The 24,269-nt window shown below is 42.9% G+C and overlaps 1 protein-coding gene across 28 annotated transcripts in view; it reads left to right on the top strand.

Annotated features, from left to right (window-relative positions):
• The window catches only part of NRXN3 (neurexin 3), a 1,580,128-nt gene that overhangs the window by 400,254 nt on the left and 1,155,605 nt on the right, over nucleotides 1-24,269 (top strand). The window lies entirely within an intron of this gene.

Here is a 24,269-nt window from a genome sequence, read left to right as displayed (position 1 = left end):
GTGCTAGGCACATAATTTATTATAGGCATCCCATGGTTTCTATATAATTATATGAGTTATCTAATATGTACAAAGGTAAGCTTTGCAGATTTAGAATAGAATCAGTAAAACATTTCAAGGGCATCTAAATTGGTTGCATTGATTAAATTTCTTGCTATGAGCCAGTTAATGTGGGTCACTATGATGGAGAGTTCTTCTCCAGGCTAACATTCAGTACAGCTGTTCTGGAAAACTGGGAATAGTTTTAGAAGCCAGCACATGAGCACCTACCTGTTCATGGAAACCCATGCATTATCTGCCTGGACATGAGTCTTTGATATGTTTCTTGAGTCTCCTGTTTCTCATTTTCTGTACACCCTGGCACTATTTCTAGGATACCAAAAAAGAAAAGGCAATTATTAGACAATCCTCTAGAGTGGGGAGTGACATAAGTGTTACCATGTGATGGTGAAGCAAAAACAAAACAAAACAAATAAAAAACCCCAAAACAAACAAACAAACAAACAAACAAAAAACCACTTTGGAGAACCCATGACCTTCTGTACACGAAAAAATGTTGCAATCATTAATGTATTGTTCTGAGCCAAAGTCATATGTTAAATTGAGACATTCAGGAGCTTGGGAACATGTGGCTAAATTAGCACCTTTTGCCCAGAACTAACTTTTTGTAAGCTGTCTTAGATCACAGAGAAAACCAAGATTCAGAAATGTGCACAAATGGGGATGGAGAGATGGCTTAGCAGTTATGAGCATGTACCAGTCTCACAGAGGACCCCAGTTTGGTTCCCGGCACCCACAGCAGGCTGCTCATACCCACTGATACCAGCTGCAAGGAATCCTAGGCCCTCGTCTAGTGTGTGTGGGTACCTGTACACTTTCACATTCACACACAAATACACACATATCAATAGTTTAAAAAAAAATAAAGGAATGAACAGAAGACAGGAGTAGAGAGACTGGGATCTGAGACTACTTCACCGCAGCAGAGGATCATGAAGCCCAGCTCTTGACAAATAAGTCTCCTTCAGCTCTCCTTCCGTAGACCCTCCATGCAGATTTTTGTGATGCCAATGGCTTACAGAGGAGGACTGCCCTGATGGCAGAGACTATGCAGGCGCACACTGCCAAACAATTAAATAATTCAAATGGAAACTTTCAGTCAATCGGAGAAGGTAGAAACATCCGATCACCAGATGGACTCCAGGGATCCTTGCCTGATCATGCCCAGGTCTCAATATAACAATCATTGTCAGTACCAGATCTCCATGCTACCTATACCTGTGCTCTTTTGATATACACATGCACACCTGGACTACATGAGGACCTTGGAGATAGACTAAGACCATTGATGGGGTTCTTCATGATGGCCAAGTGCCCAGTTAGAGGCAGCTGAAGGAAGCATGCCACCAGAACGTATTTTGGTAAAGATGGTTTAATAAGTATCTCTCTTAGGGCAAAGTTTATGTTTCTCCACTTCCCTGGTGCAGTGAAAACCATCAACCCCATTTCCAATCTGTATCCAGATTCATACTTAACTACCAACAAGTGCAAACGATACAATAAGATCCATATAACAGTTGCAAGGTAGGGAAAGGATGTTGGGAACTTGTCTAATAAAAGATAAAGTTAAAAGACAAGAAAGCAAAATGGAGGCATGAGATAATCTCAGAGAAATTTGGAAGTAAGGTACCACACCCACTTTAGTGTCAATTAAGAAAGTCCCAGAGTATCAATCATAGACTGTGTTCCATTCTCCCAACTAAGTAGTAGCTGTAGAGGTAGAAACATTAAGTCTTACCTAAATGGTTTGATTTTTGCTAAGTCCCACTGCCACAGTCTGTACCTTAACCTCAATACTGACTGGAAAATAACTAGCTTGAGAAGGAGTTATGAGTGACAGCAGCATGGATTTGTCAAAAAATTCTTCAAATTCACCTAGCTCCTCACTTAACCTTTCAATGTCTGTTCCTTTCTCTAAAAGATGACAACAGGGGTTGAACAGGCTTGTTTGAGGATTCAGTGAGTTAATGGTACAAAGAACAACACTGAAGACCATGCCTGGCATATGATCACTGGTGCTGTAATGCTAGGCATATTTGTTATTTTGTTGTTGTTGTTGTTTGTTGTTTTATTTTCACCAACTGCCATGCTCCTTTTAAATTCATAGCTGTACCTTTTGTAAGATTCTTTAATATTTTAGTTCTTGGTTGTTTCTGCCACCACTGGTCGTACTGACAAGTGTTGGCGAGGGGAAGCTGACCACTTCTAAAATGTACCCATGCCAGCTTTTCCAACTTGCCTGCTGTCAAGGGCTGCAAATTCATTAAGCACTAGTTTCATAAGAATCCTTGACCATTTCCCCACTGAGCCTCAGTACTTCTCCTCAATTGAAATCAGGCTTATTTGTAATTATTGATTTGCATCTCCACTTTAGAATATTCTATATTTGCCTCCCTCGGGTACCCTCTCTCTCTCTTCCACAGTACAAACCAGCTTCTTTGACCTTGCATACTTCCACCCTCTTTCTCCCTGGACCCTCAGGAACCTGATCTCAATTTGTAGCTGGTAATGTCTTATTCACTCTTGGGTTTCTTCACTGGAGGTATGATTCTGGGAAACATTTGTGGAAATGACCCTCCAATAGTTCCCTTCTTCCTCAAGTCCATGTCACTGTATGCATGGCTCATAATGGCAGCTCTGGTCACAGTGTAGAGATGGTAGCCATTCATGCCTTGTGTCCTGGTCCATGCTGGCTGAATGCTCAATGACATCTTTCTCTTTGGGTTGAAGTTACCCGTCCGTTACAGTAGAATGCTTTTAATCCCTGGTCCTTTGACAAGGAGAGAATTAGCTACATCTTCTTGCACTCATGATATTCTCATGTATGTCCTGTCCTATAGACACAAGAATAATGTATTTATAGACCAACATATATAGATCATCTACTAGTCTAGATTCTCCCATAAAGAAGGTGTCTTGCATAAGTTCTCACTGATTGTCAGAATTTAGTATAATTTACTCCATTTTTAAACTTAAATAAATGAAGCTAGGGTAAGCACTTAAAAGATAAAAAAAAATTACCAACCGGAACAAACCATTGATCTAATATAAACTTAGTCAAAAATGGTGATGATTTTATTTCATACTTCACACCCTTTGTCATACTGTAAAAAAACTCAGTAGACTAGGTGACTAATAAACAATAGGCAGTTATTTCTCAGAGCTTTGAAGGGTAAGCAGCCCAAGGTTAGTGTTGACAGGTTCATTGTCCTACTAGGTTTTACTCTAGTTCTAAGACAGGTACTTATGTCTGTCTCTTCCAGAGAGAATAGACATGGTGTCTTCCCTCACATGGCAGAAGAGGCAAGGGAGCCATTGTTAGTTCTCTTCAAACCTTGTATAAATTTGCTAGTCTCATTCATAAGCAATTTTCTCTCTTTAGTCTCCTCCTAAAGACCTCTACTCCCTTAATACTGTAAAAGTTGGCAATTAAATGTCAACACTTGAATGTGGGGACATATTTAGAGTATAACATTTATTTGCAGGTGTATAGAAATACATTTCCACATATCCTAATAATCCTTAATTCTTTTTCTATGTGTGGTTATTTTTTTCTCCATAGTTAGGGATCCATGTATTGACCTTTCTTTTTTCTTTCTTTTTTATTTTGTACATATGTGTTGAAACATAGAGTTTACTAGGTCTTTCAGCCTATGTTATGGCTTACTGATTATTTCATTGCAGGATAAATTGAAAATAAGTGGAAGTCATTTTTAAATATCCACACATCCCAGAACTCAGCCTATTCTGGGACTACCCCTAGCAGAGCTTGAATATTTTCAGCATTAGCATTTCTTTACCTTTCTTTGACCTAGTATTTGTCCCCCATAAAGTGATTCTCAATTTTCACATCATCTAGCCCAAGACCTGTATGACTGGGATGTAGAAAACAAGTGTGCTTTAATCAGTAGAGACAGTTCATTTCTGTGGCTGATCTCATGGTTCCATGAAATGGTCTTGAGGGAGATACTTTGGGATTTTGGAGACCCAGAGTTTAGGGAGCTCAAGAGATCTAAACATCTGTCAGTCAGCTTGTAGTGCATTTAAAAAAGCACATCTGCAATTTCATGCTGTGTTCTCCTCTTCCACCCTCATTCTTGTCCTCCATCACTGCTTCAGTCACTACCCTGGGGGAGACCAACCATGCTGATTCTCTATCACTAGGGAGCGCCTCTTTCTTAATTGTTATTATTAGGAGAATATCCATCAGCATGATATAATACACAATACAGCTTTACGTAAGCGTCTGTATAAGACCAATGCAAAGGAATATCAGTTATCAGCAACACTCAGACCTAGTCAGAAAAGTTAACAGCTGTCATGAATTTCGTAAAGCTCCTTCTAGAGAATTCCCAAGTATACATAGCCATGTGTGCTCCACTGTGCTCAGTCCTCACACATGTAGCTAGCTGGACTATTGGTGACACACTGTGACTTTGCTGCAAGGTGCACTGTAGCTCCGTACTGGGGCCTCTGGTATACTAGCATCTAATGCATTTTCTCTTCCTACCACCCCCTGGGCTCAGCCAGGACCACTGAACAGAACCATCAAAGTTTAAGAGAGCATTTCTTACCCACACCGACAACTATGATGTATGGCATTTTCTAGCAGATGACAAAACAAACCAGCAAACAAAAACAAAAAGGGAATATGGAATGTGGAGGTAAGCCCACAAAGTCTGAAGAGCAATTGTTTAATAGGTAGGGGATCATGGAGAGGAAAACCATGAATGAGTATAATCTTCTTTTTATACTTCTATAACTTTTAATAAGGATCAAACAACTAAAAACAAAACCCAAAAATTTCTACAAAGTTTAATCTTAGTATTTTTTTAAAAAATATACTAAGAAAAGCCTCTCTTAGTTACAGATACAGTCTTTCTAAAGGAAGTGGCAGGGGACAGCTGCCATTGTTTGTTGTGATGGAGTTCAGGTGTAATGAGCATGGTGGTAGAAATCGTGGATTTAAGAAAGAAAGTAAAATCAAGTTGGTAGGACTGGGTGTTGGTGTATCTGCATCAAGTTACCAGTGTCTTGAAAGCCCTTGAGGACCACGACATACAGTGTGGAACAGGCTTCTCCAGAGCAATCACATTTAAAACCAGTGCTCTAGGGTAGCATTTCCCATGCTTCAGACTTGTCTTGCTGGAGTTAGGAGTTGACTGTAGGTGGCCTAGAGACTTCTAATATAACACACGGTGTGCCCTGTTAATGGACTATTTGCTATAAGCCAGGCACCATTCTAAGAACTTTGCATTTATTCAGTTCAGTAATCTGGTACTGCCAAGAGCATGTTAATTCTCTCATACCCAAGGAAATCAGAGAGACAGAACTGAAGGCAGATGTCTAGGGCCTTCCTATGACTTGAAGCAAAGCTGTGGTTAACATCCATGACACCCGGCTACAGAGCTAACCCAGTCACTGTACCACATCACCTCTTGGAATCAGATAATGTTGGTTGAGTATCAGCAGGCAGGGCTGTGGATATGCACACGATGCGGGCTTTTTATTTGACTTTCCCATATTGTTTTAGATGCTATTGGGACTGGTCAAGCAGAAAGTCACGTAAGAGTGACACTGTCTTTTTTTTTTTATCATCTGTATTGTATATATCAATAAAACTAAAATGCCACTTATTTCTGAGTAGGACGTACAGATATTCAGATGCTCTTAAAAGGTTATGCTCCCAAAGGCTGCAGATCCTTCATTTCTTAGACAAAGAGGTAGGAATCAAACACCTACTGCTTCGTGCTTCTTTCTCAGTCAGCTCCTCTCAAACCCTATTCATTTTTCTTGTTGTCAAGTAGGACCAAATGGCACATTCTCCTCCCTCCACATCTGTGATATGGACAGGACTTGTGAAATAGCTTGATAAACCCTGCATTGGGAGTCATTTGCAAAGTTATAAAAATAGCTAGAGAACAGCTCCTACTTCTTGTAAAACAATTGCTGGAGGGAATTTATGAATTTTGCATCTGGTGTGAGTGGCAGACAGGACCTCCAATCCAAAAGACAGGGCTCTGGCATCGTCGCATCTATAATCCGTGTCACTTTCAGCAGCGAGTCGTCCCACTCTGTTGCAACTCCTCCATCAGCAATGCTACCTTGCCTATTTGGGAAAGGAGCTGCAGAAATAAATGAGATGGCTGTTCTTTGCCTTGTCGGCTTTTGGTTTGGTACATTCATCTATGTATTTTGAACAACACTGAGTGTTTACTCTTTAACTGGCCTATTTCTAGCTTTAGAGATTCCAACAGTGTGCGAGGTAGATAAAGCTTGGCCCCCCACTTGACAAGTATCCTCTTCTAAGCCAAAGAGGAAAAAAAAATCAGTCTTTTTTTTTTTACTACTATAGAGGAAGATAAGACAGAATAATATGGATAATAAGGATGATTAATTTATGTAAAACTCAAGAAAGGCACAATGTTGAAATTACGTTTGGCCTCACATGTGGCGATGTCAGAGGTTTAGCCTAAGGGGTCTCCAGAGAGAAGGTGCCATAGCCAGTGCAGAGACCCTGAAGAAGGAAGGAATATGGTGAGGTGGAGGCGTGGGAAGACTCCTGGGGTTGAGGTAGAGTCTGGAAGGCTATACTAGAGACATAAGGTCGGAGTTTTAATGGGACTGAAGAATACAGGGACTGAGTGTGAAATGGAGCTCTGAGCAGATCTGAGCAGGATGATTGTGGTCTGATGCTATAAAAGGGACAAAGCTTTAAAGTTAGGGGTTAGCTTTGGACTTTGGGTTTCAGTGCCTGTGAGAGCCCAAGAGGAGACAGTAAGTAGGCAGTTTAAGAGGAAGCCTAGGCTGGAGTTAAGAATTTAGGTGTTATTACCATACCTCTTACTTGGAAATCAGAGACTGAATATGAGCATAGAGAAACTTGTTATAAAGAACAAGAGGTCAAAGGCCAAATGCATCCTCTTGTTGGGCTGAGAAACTTATGTTTAGAATAAGGGTTGGCAGATAGAGGCTGGACTTTTGTTCTTTGTGAAACAAGGTTTTATTTGAACATTCATCTTTGCATTTTTCTGTCTATTGTCTATGGCTGCTAGCACTCTGTAGCAGTAAAACTCAGTATTCGTGATACAGACTACGGACACTATCACCAACAATAGTACCTTTCTACTTTTCACTGATAAGATTGGCTGACCTCTGGTTTGGAGATTAGGGAGAATATATCAGGTTATATGTATAAACTCTCTCTCTCTCTCTCTCTCTCTCTCTCTCTCTCTCTCTCTCTCTCTCTCTCTCTCTCTGTGTGTGTGTGTGTGTGTGTGTGTCTGTGTGTCTGTGTGTGTGTCTGTGTCTGTGTCGTTGTGTTTGTGTGTCTGCCGTATACACATATATAAAAATACCTATATACATATACGTATATATGTATACACACATATACCTTACAAGTATACATGGTATACAGCAGGTATTCAGTAAACATTCTCATTGTTACCCACTTTACTTGCTGAGTTTATGGACCTCAGCCTAAGGTATGTACTAGAGACAAGATTTGATATATGTGACAATTGTCCCATGTTCCTTGGCTAATAAAGTCCAACCATCCCTGCTCAGAGCACTGAGGGAGAAGGAAGAAGGTGAACCATGGACCCTACCTGGCTATTCCTTTACATTCTGAATCACAGATGACCTTGAAAGAGAGCTGACGTGCCAGCATCTGCTTTTACATTCAATCTTTGACAAACAGCCTATAGCTTTTGGGCAAACAGCAAATCCATCTTTATGAGATTACCACTGTCAACACATTCCATGTGTGAGGATTTTACAGGCTTCTGCCAGCCTATGCCTATGACAACACTGGTTGGCAGAGTTTGCCAGAGGAATTATACACCATGCCCCTGACTCAAGAGAGGGATCATAACATCTCTGTGACCTGGGACACTTCCTCCTTTGAAGAGTCTTGGCTGAGACACTCTGAGGGGCTGTTAGGTCTTGAGAGCTGCAGCCTCTGACTCTGAAGCTTGTATAGGAAAAGGAAGGATGCAGAGCAAGGCAAGATTCAGGGCAACATCTTTAACTGGGCTTAAAAACAAAGTCTTGGGAATCCAGACAAGGGTTTGCATTTTGAAAGAAAATCTGGCCTTTCTTATGAACCTGACCGTGTATCCTTTCTCCCTATCGCTAATTTCTCTACTTGCTTTCTAAAGCAATGGTCCCCAGGGCACCAGCATAAGCTACTAACTTCAGCATCACACAAAAAAAAATGTGTAAAAGAGATAAAATTTCAGGTCCCCAGCTTCAGCTTTTGATGTGTGAGCCTATTCAAACCAGTTGCCCTCTCTGAAACCGGTCTTCCTCCTATGGAATTATGGGAATTATAATAACACTGAGTCATTGCTAAGATTAATTAAAATGAACAGTCTTCCAAGTGATTCTATCATGTTGAAATTTGACAACCACACCCCCAAAGATCCTTCTAGAAGATTCCCATTTTTGGATAATTGGAAGTTCCTGCTAAGGGACTTTTTTTCCTATTTTATCATTTTCCTATCTCAAACTATTTTTAATCTGAACTAACCTGCCAATCATCTTTCCCAAATGAATTAATGCTTAACCATTTTTTTAAAAAAAAGTCATAAAGGACATCAAACAAAGTTTAACCTTTTCTCAAAAGCTGAATGCATAATCATGAATATAATTATGACCATTTGTATGTAGAGATTTGGCATATTTAAATTTTTTGTGTAGTTTGCTAGATGTATTTTTTTGTTTATTTGTTGTTTTCTATCTGGGTGGTGCAATTATCATTAATATATCTGGCATGAACCTTGCCCTTTGTAACTTTTAAAATTTAATCATCAACATTTTAATGTATTTATACAATGAAATTTAGACATTTTTAATCCCATTGTCTTCCTTCATTCCCCCTCTTCCTTGTTCACTAACAACCCCCTTTTCCGACCAAGTCCCGTCTCTGCCTTCATGTCTTTGAGTGTGCATGACCCTTTGAGTTTGATTAGGGTTCCTTTCATGAGCATTGGTGGAATGTTATTTACTGGAGTCTAGGCAGTTTACCACTGGCTACACCTCTGGAGAGGCCCTTTCCACAAACAGCCAGCAGTCCCTTAGGGGAAGAAGAGGGCTCCTGGGCTCCTCTCCATTTCATGATGGAATGTTGTCTGGCCCCATTTTGTTCAGATCCTGTGCTGGTAACCATAGCTGCTGTGAGTTTGTAAGTCCAATGGTCACATGTTCCCAGAACCTCTCCTTCCTATCCTTCCGGTCCCATCCTCACACTCCCCTCCTCCCATCTTCCCTCTTCTTCTCAGAGAAGGGGAGGCCTCCAAGGGGTATCAACCCACCTTGGCATCTAAATTCACAACAAGACTAAGTGCATCTTCTCCCACTGAGTCCTGACAGTGGGAGAAGCCCAGTTAGGGGAAAGGGATCCAGTGGCAGGCAACAGAGTCTTAGACATCCCCTATTTCCGTGGTTAGGGGACCCACATGTTGACCACACTGCATATTTGCTACATATGTGTAGGGGGGCTAGGCCCAGTCCATGCTCTTATGTTCCTTCTAATCCCTCTTTTTTTTTTTTTATGTTATCCAAGCCTTGGAAAAGGTGATATAGATGCCCTGTTTAAGGCTGGCTGGGCACTCAACAATCTTGTTATTAGCATTCTGACAAGTTATAAATGTCTACATTAACTGCTAGCTGCGTCTTTAAGAAGCTTTTCTGAGGAAGGGTGAGAGTAGCACCAGTCTGTTAATATGTAACCATGAATATTTAGTAGGCATTTTAGCAACCTGTCCACTTAGCAAAATAATAATAGTAGGTTACCTTTTTAGGGCCTATGACTTTTCACCCAGAGAATCTTGATAATGTTTACAGTATGAGGAATGAGTTGCTTCCTGTGGAGTTTGTTGCCTCACGTAACCATGCCACCATTGTATCAGTTACTATCTATAAACTCTTCGCTCACACTTAAATTACTGTTCTTTGATATAAAATGCAACAGCTAAGTGTGAGATACCTTCTTATCTTTCTTATTGTTGGTGCATTTCTTCCTCTGGCTCATCATTCAGCTTGGGTGAGAGAAGACATGGCTGAGACATGGAAATGCTAGGTTCTAGGCTTGGTGCTGCAATTAAGTGGCTATGAAAAATTATGCCAGTTCCCTTTTAAGTCTTGGGCTCTGACATTATAAATTAAGAATTTAAAAAACCCTACCTCTCCTTCCCGGCAGCAATATAGGAAGGATCCCAACAAGCAGTTTAAGTCAAGCCACAGTACATGAGGCCTCCTGGCTAAGGCACATCTGAGGTCTCTGGCTTCAGGAAGGCTTCGAGATTACCTCCTATTCTTCCCCATCGAGCTGCCTTGGCTTGGCTTATGCACTTGGGTCCAAGCTGGGCATTTGCTTTGTCATGCTTCAGAGTGTGTCATATTAACTCAGAAATAAAAGGAAACCACAAAGGAAAAGCCTATCATCACTATAGAAAATGATGGAGAGAAAGATAAAAACTCTGAGCGACAACTCTACTAACAGCCATTGCTGTGGCTACGGAAGGGACAATAGTATGTGGAATGTGATATTTTGGCTGCTCCTGCTGCTGGGGATTATGGTGCACTTTGAGTGTTAGATAATGCCAAGTATTTAGGCAAAGGGTTTGTTTGGTACCTGCAAATTCCTGGAAGGGCCCAGGGTCTCCATCTTTAGGCTGCAGTTAGGAGACTCAGGCAGATGTGTGCACCCCTCTGGTAGAAAACAGTGTGAGACTTAGTGGGGAATAGACCCAGAAGTCTTTGAGAAGCCCCCTGCTGCTGAGATCCAGAGAGACATCCATTCTCCTAGGATGGTTACTCTCTAAGACTATTATAGTATGTCCTCTACCCAAGAGAGATGCTAACAGCTGTTGCTGGAGAACAAATGAGAAGACTTTCATGCACTTCCGCCCTCCTGCCCTTATGGAAAGACTAATAGAGTTTGCCTCTTTTCTTTCTGTATCCTACCACTTTGTAAAAGGCAGGTTAAGTCTGCCTTTCCCTGTGACGTTGTTGAAGACCTCAGGATGCATGACTCCTCCCACCTTTGACCTCTACTAGCCCTTATTACCCATGGTTCTTGGTTCATATTATCTTCTATCTTGTTAAGTTTATCCTGAGAATGTCTTACGTCTTTTCTTCCACTGGACTATCAAAATCTTTGGTGAAGTATGTGTCTTATAGATACTGGCCTGTTCCTAGATACAGTTAGAGTGCTTTTCCAAACTTGGGCTGGGTGGACACATCCCAGGACCTGGGTTGAACTCTAGGACATCCAAATGCATGGTGCAGAAGAACGGTGTGGCCTGAAAGCCTGACAGTTAGTGGATACGCTTCACATGCAAGGGAAGGAGGGAGGTCATAATGAGGGAATAAACCCAAGGGGTTGGGAATGTGGTTCAGGACTAAGGCTGTGGAGAATTCCCTGATGGACTAGAAGGCTCATTATTGTTTCATTGTGCTCCTTGCTGTATGAAACGAGTAATTTCTCTTCAAGAACAAATGAAGGTTGGCTGTTTCCATCATGGTATGCTCACAAGGGTGAGCCTTATTAAGGTACCAACCTCCGTTCTTGTGCTGGACCACAAAAAGGCTACAGTCTCATTTCCATTACTTATGATCTTCTGGATATGAACTCATTTTTACTCACTCCAAAGCCTCAGAAAATTATTTCTGGGAAGTGAAAATGGATAAACTTAGGTAATGGTTGACTATTCTAGAGGGAATCTTTTTTCTTGGTTAGTTTTATGTCAACTTGACACAAGCTAAAGTCATGTGGGAGGAGGGAACCTCCACAAGAAAATGTGTCCATGACCTTTTAAAAAGTGTCTTTATGTAGGCAGGTCTGTAAGGCATTTTTTAAATTAGAGATTGATGACAAAGGGCCTAGTGCATTGTGGGTGGTTCTGTCCCTGGCCTGGTGGTCCTGGCTTCTATAAGAAAGGAGTCTGAGCAAGCCGTGAGGAGCAAGTCAATAAGCAGCACTCCTCCATGGTTTGCACCAGCTCTTGCCTCCAGGTTCCTGCCCTGCTTGAGTTTCTGCCCCAACTTCCTTCAGTGATGAACAGTTGATATGGAAGTATAAACCTAACAACCCCTTTCCTCCCAACTTGCTGTTTGGTCATGGTGTTTCTCTGCAGTGGTAGAAACTCTAACACACTCAGTAAAGCACTTTAGTGATACATTTCTTTTCAAAACTCAGTGGGTTTGTGCGATACCAGCTAGATCATTTTTTAAGAGGAGCATTAATCCTTTACAGTTACTTTTAAATTCCATGTATGTGTACTGTATTTTCCCTCCCTTTTTCCCTCCAACCCCTTCCATGTCCACCACTCCCTCCCAAATTCATGGCCTCTTTCTATTTTCTTTTCTTTTTTGTTTTGTTTTTTGCCTTTAAAAAAATGTATGCATTTATTTACTTTATATCCCTATCAAAGCTTCTCCTCCCTCCTCTCCTGCCATTCCCTGTTGGCTCTGTTTCTTAACAATTAGACTTTATTATACAATCCAACAATCCTATACAAGAAAGAAAAAGGGTTAAAGGGAAACAAGAGTAAACCTTGCAGTATCCGTCCCATGGGATGGATCCCCAGGTGTCTCTGGCCTCCATGCTGGTCTGGCTTGTAAGCTGGTCTCTCCCCAAACACGTATGCGATCCTGCTCCAAAAACTTTAGCCTTCTCCTCTCTCCTCCACCATCATCTCTCTCAGGTGGGCAATGGCCGGTCTGGGTCAGGATCCCTGCCCCCATTGATGTTCGATTAGGACCACAATAGGCCGGTTGGAGTCCCCCAGTCGTCCACTTCCTGAATTTCAGACCCAGGATGGCTCCATTCAGTCTATTCATGGTGTTTCCAAGGGAAACACCTTGAGCTTTTGCCTGGGACAAAGCTCACAATCCTTCCCACAATTTCTTCCCTCTATCCTCCCTTTCTCCCCCAATCCTTTCAGAGAAGGAAAGGCCTCAGAGGTATATCAACCTGCCTTGCTATATCAAGATGCAGCAGGATTAGGTGTGTCTTCTCCTACTGAGGTTAGACACAGCAGCCCAGTTATGGGAGAAAGGGCAGGCGATAGAGTCAAAGACAGCTCCTGCTCCAATTGTTATGGTACTCACATGAAGACCAAGTTGCACATCTGTTACATGTGTGTAGGGGGCCTAGGCCCATCCCATGCATACTCTTTGGTTGGTGGTTTAGTCTCTGTAAGCCTCCATGGACATAGGTTAGTTGATTATGTAGGTTTTCTTATGGTGTCCTTGACCTCTCTGGTTCTTTCTATCCTCCGTCCCATCTTACTCTTCTACAAGATTCCCCAAGCTCTGCCTGATGTTTGACTGTGGCTTTCTGCATCTGTTTCCATCAGTTGCTGGGTGAAGCTATGAGAGAAAGCCAATCCCCTGACACTATTAATCATACTCTGCTTTACCTGAAGACAGGATCCTAGCATAACTGGCCTTGTTTTCTTTACATATTTATGAATAAATATAAAAATCAGTTGAGCTTATCATCCATGTAGCATTTCTCATATGTATTTGAATTTAGTGCTGACCACTGGATTTAGCAAGCCAGCTAAGGCTCATCCCTGGACAATACTGATTCCATCCCTCAGTATTCATTAACTGCCTAGAACTCTTCGTCTAGGGGTGGAGCCTCATGAGATTTCTTGCTTCTGTAATGATGTGCCAACTGGTGTTGTTATTGTTCAGGTCTTACTTAGGCAACCACATTGTTGAGATGTCATAGGTAGAGCTTCCTTATCATATATAGAAGACAAAGTCTTGCAGTGGATGCCCTGGTCTTCTGGCTCTTGTAGTCTTTCCACCCTCTGTGCTGTGATGTTCCTGGAGATGTAGATATAGGGATTGTACTGCAGACATATCAGTTGGGGCTGGGCACCTCATGGTCAGTTGATCTCTATAGTTTGATCAGTTGAGGCTTTTTAAAACAAGGGTCTCTGTTAGCTTCAAAAAGAAGCTTTTATGATGGGAGACAAGAGCCATATTTATCTATGGGTATGAAAATAAGTATTAAGAATGTAATCAGAAGCTGGACAGTGGTGGCACATACCTTTAAATCCCAGCACTTGGTAGGCAGAGACAGGTGGAATTCAAAGCCAGCCTGGTCTACAAAGCCAGTTACAGGACAGTCAGGATTACATTGAGTGATCTGTCAAAAAAAAATGTAGAGATTATCTTGGTTTGAGAAAGTCACTGTAGGCTCACCAGCCATAGGTAGTTGGCTGGGCTTTCGTAAGCACTAGGTATAAAATTCATTCCTATTGAAAGGGCCTTAGGACCAATTATACAGCTGTTGATTAACAAGGAAGACACAAGTGCCACTATTGCACCTTTAGGCATATCTTGCCATGCTTGTCATTGTTGCGGTTCATAAACATCACAGCTGGGTAGGACCGCTGACTGTTGGTTGATTTTCTCCCTTGGCAGCTCACTGCAGCTTCTGGTACTAGGGATGCTAGTCTTCAGGGAGAAGGCTTCTGGGTCAGCTCCACCTGTATTCTTCCAAGTCGTGTGCTTGAATCTTAATCATTTCTCCTTTGAACAAGAAAACTTTATGTGAAGAGAATGAAAAGAAAAAAATTGCATAGGTTGGGGGTAGAGGATGAGCCTGCTTCCTTTAGACAGAATGAATTGTAGTAGATAAAATGCAGGGGAGGAAAAAACATGGTGGCTAGAGACTGTGCTGGAGAAGTCAGTGTGAGAAACAAAAACAAAAAGCAAAAAAAGAAAAGAAAAGAAAAGTCGATGTGACACTATCATGATCGACAGTTGGCCTGAGGAGACAATGATGTGACTAATACCTGGCTTTAATCAGCTGGTGCCTTTGTGAAGTTGGCATGACAGATGTCACTGGACAGCTTTGATTGGGGGATAGTGAGCCACATCTTTTCAAGAGACTTCCAGAGGCCAGCTCAGAGAATGAGGGCTTCTGGTAGTAGAGTGGCCAGTTGCCATGGTGAGCAGCAATTCCCTACTGATAAGTTGCTCCTGTTGCCACAGAGAGTGTAGGACAGAGCTCTGCCTTTCAAACTTTGATGTATGTATTCTTGCCTGGGGATGTTGGGGGAATTCTTGGTTCTGATCCCATAGGGCTTGGATTCCTGGGATCTAGACTAGATCTTTTAATGTGTTTCTCAGTACTGCCGCTGTTGCTGAATCTGTGGGCCACAGTCTGGGTCACGTGGGGCAGTAGATAGCAGGGAAAGCAAACATAGACCTGAGTTCCAGCTTTGGTTCAGTTCCTGTGTTCCCAGGATAAGTCATTGACTCTGAGTTTCCTCAGAGATAACCAAAGGGAAATGGACCAGGAAGACCTTATCCAGTTATATGTCATAGTCCGGAGAGGCTTTAGATCTATGTCTTGGTTTCATCTGTATTACCTATTGTCTGTAGTCTTAGGCACTGAGGTCTTGAAACATGGATATTTTTCTAGGCCATTAGGCACAGAGGCACGAGGGTACTCCACACAGAGCCTGGAGAGGAGTGGTTCTGAACTTCCCAATGCTGCGACCCTTTAATCCAGTTTCTCATGTTGTGTTGCCCCACCCACAAAATTATTTTGTTGCTACTCCATAATAGTAAGCTTGCTATTGCTCTGAATCACAATTTAAATATCTTATATACAGGATTTCTGATCTGGAACCCCTTTTAAAGAGGTCATGACCCCCAGGTTAAGAATCAGTTCTGTAGAGTGGATGCCATGCTCTAGTGCCATGACATTTGAAACAAGGGAGAAGAGAAGCCGGTCAGAGGCTCCTGCCTGTCCCCATTTCTCTGAGGTAGCTTTCCCCCAATTCCTTTATGGAATATGTAGATTTATACCTCTAACTGCTAGTGCTTTTTTCTATCCTTCCTTTCTAGGAAGCTGACAGCCCTGACCATTCTAAAAGAACACTCAGGCCACAGACCTCCAAATCCGTTTCTCAGAGACAAGATGTCCAGTTTGTTCGTTACAACAACAGCTGCCAGACTTATTACCGTTATGTAATGGGTTTCTTTTTATAACCAGGTCTTGAAAATGTGTGCATTATCCTTTAGGTTTTAGGTAATAAATGAAATAAAACGGGCTGGGAAATAAATCAGCTTTGCAAAGTGAGGCCAGGGCTTTTCTACTAACTGCACCATTAAAAATCATTCTCGATGCTTTTTTTTTTTTTAAGGAGCTGGTGGCCAAGTGGCTTTGTTTTAACCCTTTCTGGGGGACACGGCTCATTTTGCACCAGTAGCTATTGAGTGATCTGAGCATGGTATATGTCCGGAGTGGGGTGACTCAAGAAGACGTTATCATGCGGTTTCTAGTGTGATTGGGTCACTTCTGCTTCCTGAGTCTTAATCCCTCCATGTTTTATTCTTAAATAGTCGCTTTTCCTCCTCAGAGAGTCACTTTCCAACTGACATAGATATTAAAGGAAGACATACCTTTCTGGCTCAGATGCACTAACTGGGTGCAGAGATTTAAGAAGGAGTCTTGACTGTTAAGGTAAACGCCTCAATCAATTTCCCTTGTATGTTCGTAGGTCACTACCTCTCTTTGTTTTTCTCTCTATATATAAGGTTTTACCGCCAATTTCAACTAAGCTGTTCATTAATCTGCTACATGTGCAATGGGGTCATAGTTTTCATAAGTAACTGGGTTTTTTTGATAAGTAAATTTAGGGGGCCACTCACTGGGCACAGAGTATGACGAGAAGAGAGGTAGACACTACCTAAACATGAACATCCCTTCCCCCCATATAAGTCATAACAGTGATCTGTAACAGGATTTCATGTGATGTGGTAAAATGTTTTCTAGATCCTCAAAAGGGAAAAGAAGTCTGCACTGGGTGGCTGAGGTCAGATGTCAGCAAGAAATGACCCCATGTCTTGTTTGTGCACACGGGCATTGAACAGAGGGGGGGTCTTCAAATCATCTGATTTCACCCCTCATTAGTATTTTCTCTCTGTGTTCCCTAACCTCACTTTCCTCCCTGGCTCATGGAAAGCTATTAACAATATACGCACGTGGCACATCTGTGGAGCCATTATTTGCTGCTGGATAGCTGTGTTTGTGTAAAATATTGAACACCCTGTGACGATTTATAATGGTTTCCCGCCCTGTCCGCTGCCACCCCCTCCTCCATTTAAAGATACACTAACGTCCCCACTTCTACCTGGAGGGAAAACTCTTTAAAGCGACACCATGTAAAGATAAACTACTCTTTTCTGAAAGTCTCTCACAAGACTGAGCAGGGATGCCTCAGAGAGGAAGGGAGCTACCTGCAGCCCAGGGGAGGGGCAGCTCTGATGGCAGCTGGTAGCGCCCTCCACTCAGGTTTCTTTCCCGGCTGTGAGTCAGCTCTCTGGATCAGGGGCTGGCCTGACCTGTAGCCCTTGTGACACGTTGCCAACGCCTTTCCTAAGATCAGAGTGAGATCTTGCCTTGTTTTAACAAGTTACAGATGCTTTGCTCATAAAAGACTCTTCAGGTTGCTCAAATATTAGTCTCAGCTCTTCAGGTTTCTCAGCTCAGAGGCCAGGGACTGTAATTTAGTCTCTGGAAGACGTGTGCGGGGACCGAAGCAGGCTATGGGAGGCTGTTGTCGGTTCAGCACCAAGCTTCCAGGGAGGGGCCTGGTGTGAGGAGATGTGACAAATCCCTGATGTCACCAGCAGGTGCATGCAGCGCTCCAACTGTGATGCAGCACTCCATTTCTCCAAAAGCTGCTGAACTCTCTCCTTGGCTCTATTATATCCTCTTGCTGCCTACCCACCCACCGTGTCTGAGGGGGCCAGGTGAACAGAACGCACATTGCACATTTCTCACACGCTGGACTCCTGTGGGGTTGCAGAAGGGGCTTCGGGAGAAACCACCATTGCCCGTGGCTTTGATATTCAGATTTCCTATTTCCACCTCCCCTGTGCCACCCACCCAGAGTGGGTTCTTGGTCACTGCAGCAGAGGCTCCAGGGGCAGAGTGACATGAGGCGATGTCTGTGGCAAAGGGGAGCATGCGCGCTGAGGCTCAGGAGGCACTGATTGGCTGGGAGTGAGGTAATACAGTGCAGTCTAAATGTGGCAACAGCAGAGCCAGCATCCAGGGTGTGCCACCCGAACAAGCTTCAGTTGCCTGCAGCTGTCTGAAGGACAAGGTCTCTGGGGGCTTCCGGAGGCCCAGCAGAGCGGTCTGGCTCACAGGGTCTAGTTTATAGTGACCGTGTCTGAGGTCGGTGTTGTCACTACCGTTCCCTGTCCCTCCATCTTTTACATGTACCGCAGTTCTTTCTGTACCTTGGTCTTAAGCTGAGCTCTTTCAGAGGTATCTTAAACATGTAGAGCACTCACTGCTCTGGCCATGGCTAAGTGATAGTCTAGACAAGTGTTGAGGGCAAGTAGTGTTTTTCAGGATAACTTCTGTGATGACACACATCTCCCTAGGGGGTTCTTCCAAGGACAATTTTCCCTTCATAATTGGGTAAGGAGACCACATACCCAGTCTTTCCGTTCCAGGGTGTTTGGTGGTTTTAGCAGGAAGAATTGAAGAGTTCAAAAGGGCACTGTTGGTTCTACAGCCTTCTCATTAATAATAAACCTCTTCACAGACACAGCCGGCTCCTCAGGATGAGAGTTTTTAGGCTTAGTTGCTCCTAGAGACCATTGTCAGTGCTCAGAGAAGAGCTTAGAGCAATTAAATCAGCAATAATTGAGAACGTACTGTCTGCTAGTTCCAAAGACCATGGGAATGAGGCCACACTGTCAAAGAGGTCACTTTTTTTTTTTCACTTAGTCAACAAACATGACATAGTTCTAGGCAGTGATCAGAGAGAGCCCGGCTCCTGGTCTCCTGTAGCCAGCATTGTAGAGAAATATATACAGAGGAAAGTAAGAAAGCCATGCAGAAAAAAAAATGAAAGAATGGTGAAGTAGAGGGTGACTTCAGGCTGAACTTCCTTTGGTTACGTGCTCAGGGACAACTTCTTCAAGGTGGTGACATGTTAGCCAAGCCTTCCATGTGACAAATAAGATGCTCATAGGATGGTCTAAAAGAAATTGCACCTGGCAAAGGTGGCTGCATAGACAAAGCCCTAAATCAGATTAAGTCTTAAAGTTCCAGAAACAAAACAAAACAAAACAATCAACAACAACAACAACAACAACAAAAAAGAGCAGTCATCCAGGAACCCTGGAGGCAAGACGAAGTACAGTTGGATGCTGTAACTGGCATGTTCGATAGGTGAAGGTAGGAAGATCAGGGCTTGAGCACTATCTCTAGGCACATAGCAAGCTTCAGGCTAGCCTGGGCTACATGAAATCCTGTATCCAAACACTTAACCAAAAAAAAAAAAAAGGTGATTTATTTTTAATTGTAGAATGAGCAGCAATGGCCTCCTGAAAGTGCACTCAGGATATTAAGCTTTAGGGCAGGCCATAGAGTTGAGAGCCCAAGCATGATTATTCCAGCAGCAAATGGTAACTTCTGCTCTGTCAGCCGAAGAGAAACAGTTTGGTGATAGGCTGGTACAATAGTGTGTATCCCAGAGATGAGTGCCCTTACCTTCTCTGGGCACACACTGATTCTGCTGTGTGCTGAGTAGAGACCCATCAGTGCCTGCTAGGAAGATGGGCTGAGAGCGTACCTGAAGCAAATTCTTCACAGAAGCTAGCATCTGTGGCTGACTGCCACAAGCCCAGAGCCTTTCTTCTCCCAGTTACTGCAGCTGTGTGCCACTGGATGCCTACTTTAGCTGATCCTTAGCTCCACCCCTGCCTATACTACCACACTAGACTCATCCTTAGGATAAACAGGATGGTAGGTGACAGAATTGGCTCAGGATGGGCTATAAATTTGTATAATATTATATGTAAAAAAAAAGAGTGTAGACAATACTTTTGTTCATATGCATGCATGAAGGGTCTGCCTGGTCGCTAGCAAGTGAAGGCCAGAAACAGTTCCTAAACACTCTGAAGTGCAGAGGATGGCACAGCAAATGGTTTGTCCTCAAGTGTTATACTACTTTCTGAGGAAACGCTGGGTTAGGGTTCCATTGTACTAACAGCTTTCAGCTTCTCTCTTTCTTACATCATGGTCCTAGAGGTTACTGTATCTCTAGGCACAGATTTCAGAACAAAATAAATATCTGAGGTTCTATCTGAACAATTTTCCAGGTCTTTTTCCTATGAATAAAGGGAGATACAAAGCTTAGTCTTGGAGCATGTGAGTTCCTACAGGAGGCGGGAGACCATGTTGCATCAGTGACCTAGGGGGGTGTTTGTTAACTGTTGTGATTTTTCAACCTGCACAGTGTACATGGAAATACCTCCTCCAGCCATGGCTTCAATTCCATGAAATATTAGATGTGTATGCGCTTTTATCAAGGTACTATATATAAATGCATTTTTACTAATCCTTACACCATCAATAAAACAGAGTCTTCATTATTCTGCCTCTGACAACACCAATTTGCTGAACCATTAGAATTCTCTACATTATTGTTTTAAAGATTCAGACTAGGGGACCTATAGAGGTCACCTATAAGAAACAGCCAACGACGTACCTAGGAACTGTTAAACAGAGGTGAGGGGATTCATGGCTCCTTATTTAAGTCCGCAGATGCCCTTTATACACAGCTTTGTACCATCGTCACCTTTAGATGTTTTATAAAAGTTCATTAGTAAAGTTGCTACCCTCCTTCCACCTTTGCCGAGGCTTCGAGGGCACAGTGTAAACAGAGTAATTAATGAATGACATTTGTGAGAAAATAGCTCAAGTGATAAATGGCTGCAGAAGAGCAAATTGCAAGAAGAAAGTTGCCCAAAATTTGGCTAGTGTTTAACACAGGGAAGAGCAATATGGGAAATTCTACAACAATGTATTTCGACTTGTGTGCTGCTACCCCTTTGAGGGTCAAATGACCCTTTCACAGGGGTTGTCTAAGACCATTGGAAAACACAGGTATTTACATTGCAATGCGTAACAGTGTCAAAACTACAGTTATGAAGTATCAAAGAAAATAATGTTATGATGGGGGGGGGTCACCACAATATGAGGAATTGTATTAAAGAGTCACAGCATCAGGAAGGCAGGGAACCACTGTGTGGGGGCATTGTCCTACCACTTTCCTTTATTTCCTCTTCATTTCTCTCTCTTCTTCCCTTCCCTTCCTTCTCCCTTGTCTGTTCTTCTCCACAGAGTTTCTAAGAGGTACCAAGGGCAACACCTCGACAGCTGCTCCAAGCTAGTCCCTTGTTGAAGACTATGGCTTTTGAGGAGGCTGTCTGGGACAGGTATCAGCCTTTGCTGCCTCAGCAGTCTGACTTCAGAAGTTTGAAGATGAGCCCCGCCCCCAAAACAAACTTTCAAACTTACACCAAAACCCCCTTAAAATCTTTCTGTCTGCAACTCACAGTAGGAGCCCCTTTCTTCTAAGAAGTAATATTACCTCAAGTTTCTTATGGTAGTATGTGACATAATTAGAAAAACTGAAAAATTTCTCCCCACAGCTAAGTATGGGGGACTTAAGAAGCCATTCATAAAAAAGAGAGCCTGTGATGTATCTGGGGATTATGAAAGTGCATGAGTGACATGGTTCATCACTCAAGGTCTTCCCACACCTTCGCCTCATGTGAAGCCCCAGAATAACTGCCTGCCTATCTTCACCCGAGGCTCCACATTTAATGACAAGTTGGACCTAGAACCCAAACTTGCCCTCAGTACCACTGGATTGCATTGTTCTCATGATGAAAAGATGTTTCCTTTTTGTTCATGGCCACCTGACTCTGACTGGATATGTATTGACACCACTGCCCTATGAGGCTTTTTTCTTTTTAATCCTAGTTTCTACTTCCATTCTCCCTTGTCACGTCACAAAGAAGATGCTATGGAAGTTTTACGGGGTACAGGAAAGATTATACCAAGGTCACAGGAAAAGTCGGGCCTAGATCTACCTCTGCTGTTACACTGAGGGACATTAGACAGGCAACCACAGGCTAGCCTCTCTAAGCTGCCTTCCTTCCTCTGGGAGATGGGGGTCTTGTGATGGATATTATGAGGAATCTAATAGGACTGGGGGTTACAGATAGCGTCTCTCAATTTTGCTCAAAGAAGCTTGTTTCACTAACAATACCTCCCCTAGTATATTATGAATTTCCCATCCTCTGAATCCTTTCAAGTGGATACAAAGGGTGGCTTTGTCTTCAGGGTTGTTTTGGCTTCCACCAGCGACCCGGAGTCTAGGGCCAAAAGGCTATCGATGACAGCTATGGTTGACATCCTTTGCCATATTGTGCTATCTCAGAAAAGTATTGGCTGTTTCTTCTGACTGCCTGCTTCAGTAGAACTGGAAGGGGGAAAAGACTTTAAAACTCACCCTTAAAGTCACCGAACTCCAAAGGTCACACTGGCTTACAGCTGTGGACCATCTTGAATAGATACGTTGACAAGATAAATCTGCCTGAGAGCCCACACAACCTTACAGCGTAACAGATTGTGAATTCTTCATTTTCATGGATAATTACCGTGGCCTTCAATTTTAGGAACATGGCAGAATATTTGTGCACAATTTTTGTCTTTCAGGTGATGGAACCTGCCTGAGGAACTCACTCAAGGCATATGACTCTGTTGCCCTCTAGTGGTTGGAATGAGGCAGGTTGTGCAGTGAGTCCTGTGGCCCCCTCCCTCCCCAACACACGCCCAGCCCTAGCAAAGGTTCTTAAAGTTCTGGTCCAAAGACTCCTTTCAGCACAGCTCTACATGAATGTTTATTTAGGAGGAGATAGGTTTATCTTGTGACACAGGGCCGATTTTGTTCACACAGTCCACACTTTAGAGCTGGGAGGCACCTCCTTCAGAGGTCAGATGTCCTGTCTAGGGGCATCTCGGGCATCTCAGGCGCCAGAGAGCCACATTCACACTCACATATTTGCTGTGTTGCTTCTGCCTCAACTGAATGTTGTCTTTAGCAAACAGATATCATTATGTGGTTTTCCAATTAACACTTCCCAAGGGGAACTGGTTAATATGGATGAGGCTTTTTAACATTTGGCTCTGAATTCAGAGAGGGTTATATGCCGTTGTAACAGAAGGAGCCAACATCTTGGTAATTGGCTGAGGTTTGCAGAGGGGCAAGGCAGTCTGGGGAACTCACCATCTCTGGGACATAGGGTCTCTGCAGAATGCTGCGGTGGGACCATATAAACAATTCCTCGGGCAAACATAGAAGGCTGGGCTAGATCACTCCAAGACTGGAGTTCTGGATAGATGCCGAAGCAAAGAGCTGGCTACCTAAAGATCCTTGTGCACCATTGATCTTAGGTTCAAATAGGTGATTCATAGTAGGGCTCTCTTACTCTGAATGCTACTTTTTCAATGGGCAATAGTAGATAATGCTGAAGATGAAGCACTAGGCAGCATTTCCTGGATAGATAGAGTGTTGGAGTAAGTCTTAAAGTCTAGAGAGTGAGGACAGGACTCAATTTAATATATCAGCCCCCTGCCCTTCATGCTAAAACTCTCCAACTTACCCAGTAGGACCTCTTTCTTCTTACTTTCCCCTTCAATAGTTTAAGCAAAGGAAAAGAAATCGAAATAAGATATTGTGTCACATTGGAAAAGGATTCTTCTTTGAGAACACAGCAACTTTCTGTCTATGGACATTTGGGATGCACCTTCTGCTGGCAAAGCTACTGAGGGCTTAAATGATTTTCTTTTATGGCATGCTACATTTCTTCTCCTGAAAATGAGAGCTTGAATTACCTTTCTTGCTTTGTAATAGAAATGTCGTCTTACTCCTCAGCATATAGTTAACACAAGGCAATCTGGTGCCTTCCAATGGCAGTTTGCCTAGGAGTGAGTGTGGCACAGACAGTCTACAGAACCTGAATTCATGCTCTCTCTGTCTGCATACTTGATCGTTCCCAGGCTTTAGGATCATCATTTTCTCCCTAGCCAGACCCCATCCCTACCTCTGACGCTGCCAATCTCCGTGCTAGTCTTGTACCCAATCTTGCTGGCCTATAAGCTGACAGACTTCAGACAGATCACCTCCCACCCACCCATAGATAGATCTTTGTCAGACGGAGATATCCAGAATTGAATCCTAGTTACCTACTGGGATGTGGTTCAGCTGACAGGGAAGAGGTACAGTTCTTTCTCTTCTCCTTCTGACACCCTTCCTGGACAACCTGAAGCATGATCTTTATACTTACGAGCCTCA

The sequence above is a fragment of the Acomys minous genome, assembly GCF_964271855.1.
Source record: "Acomys minous genome assembly, chromosome: 8".
NCBI lineage: Eukaryota > Metazoa > Chordata > Mammalia > Rodentia > Muridae > Acomys > Acomys minous.
This window is presented reverse-complemented; position numbering and strand designations above follow the sequence as displayed.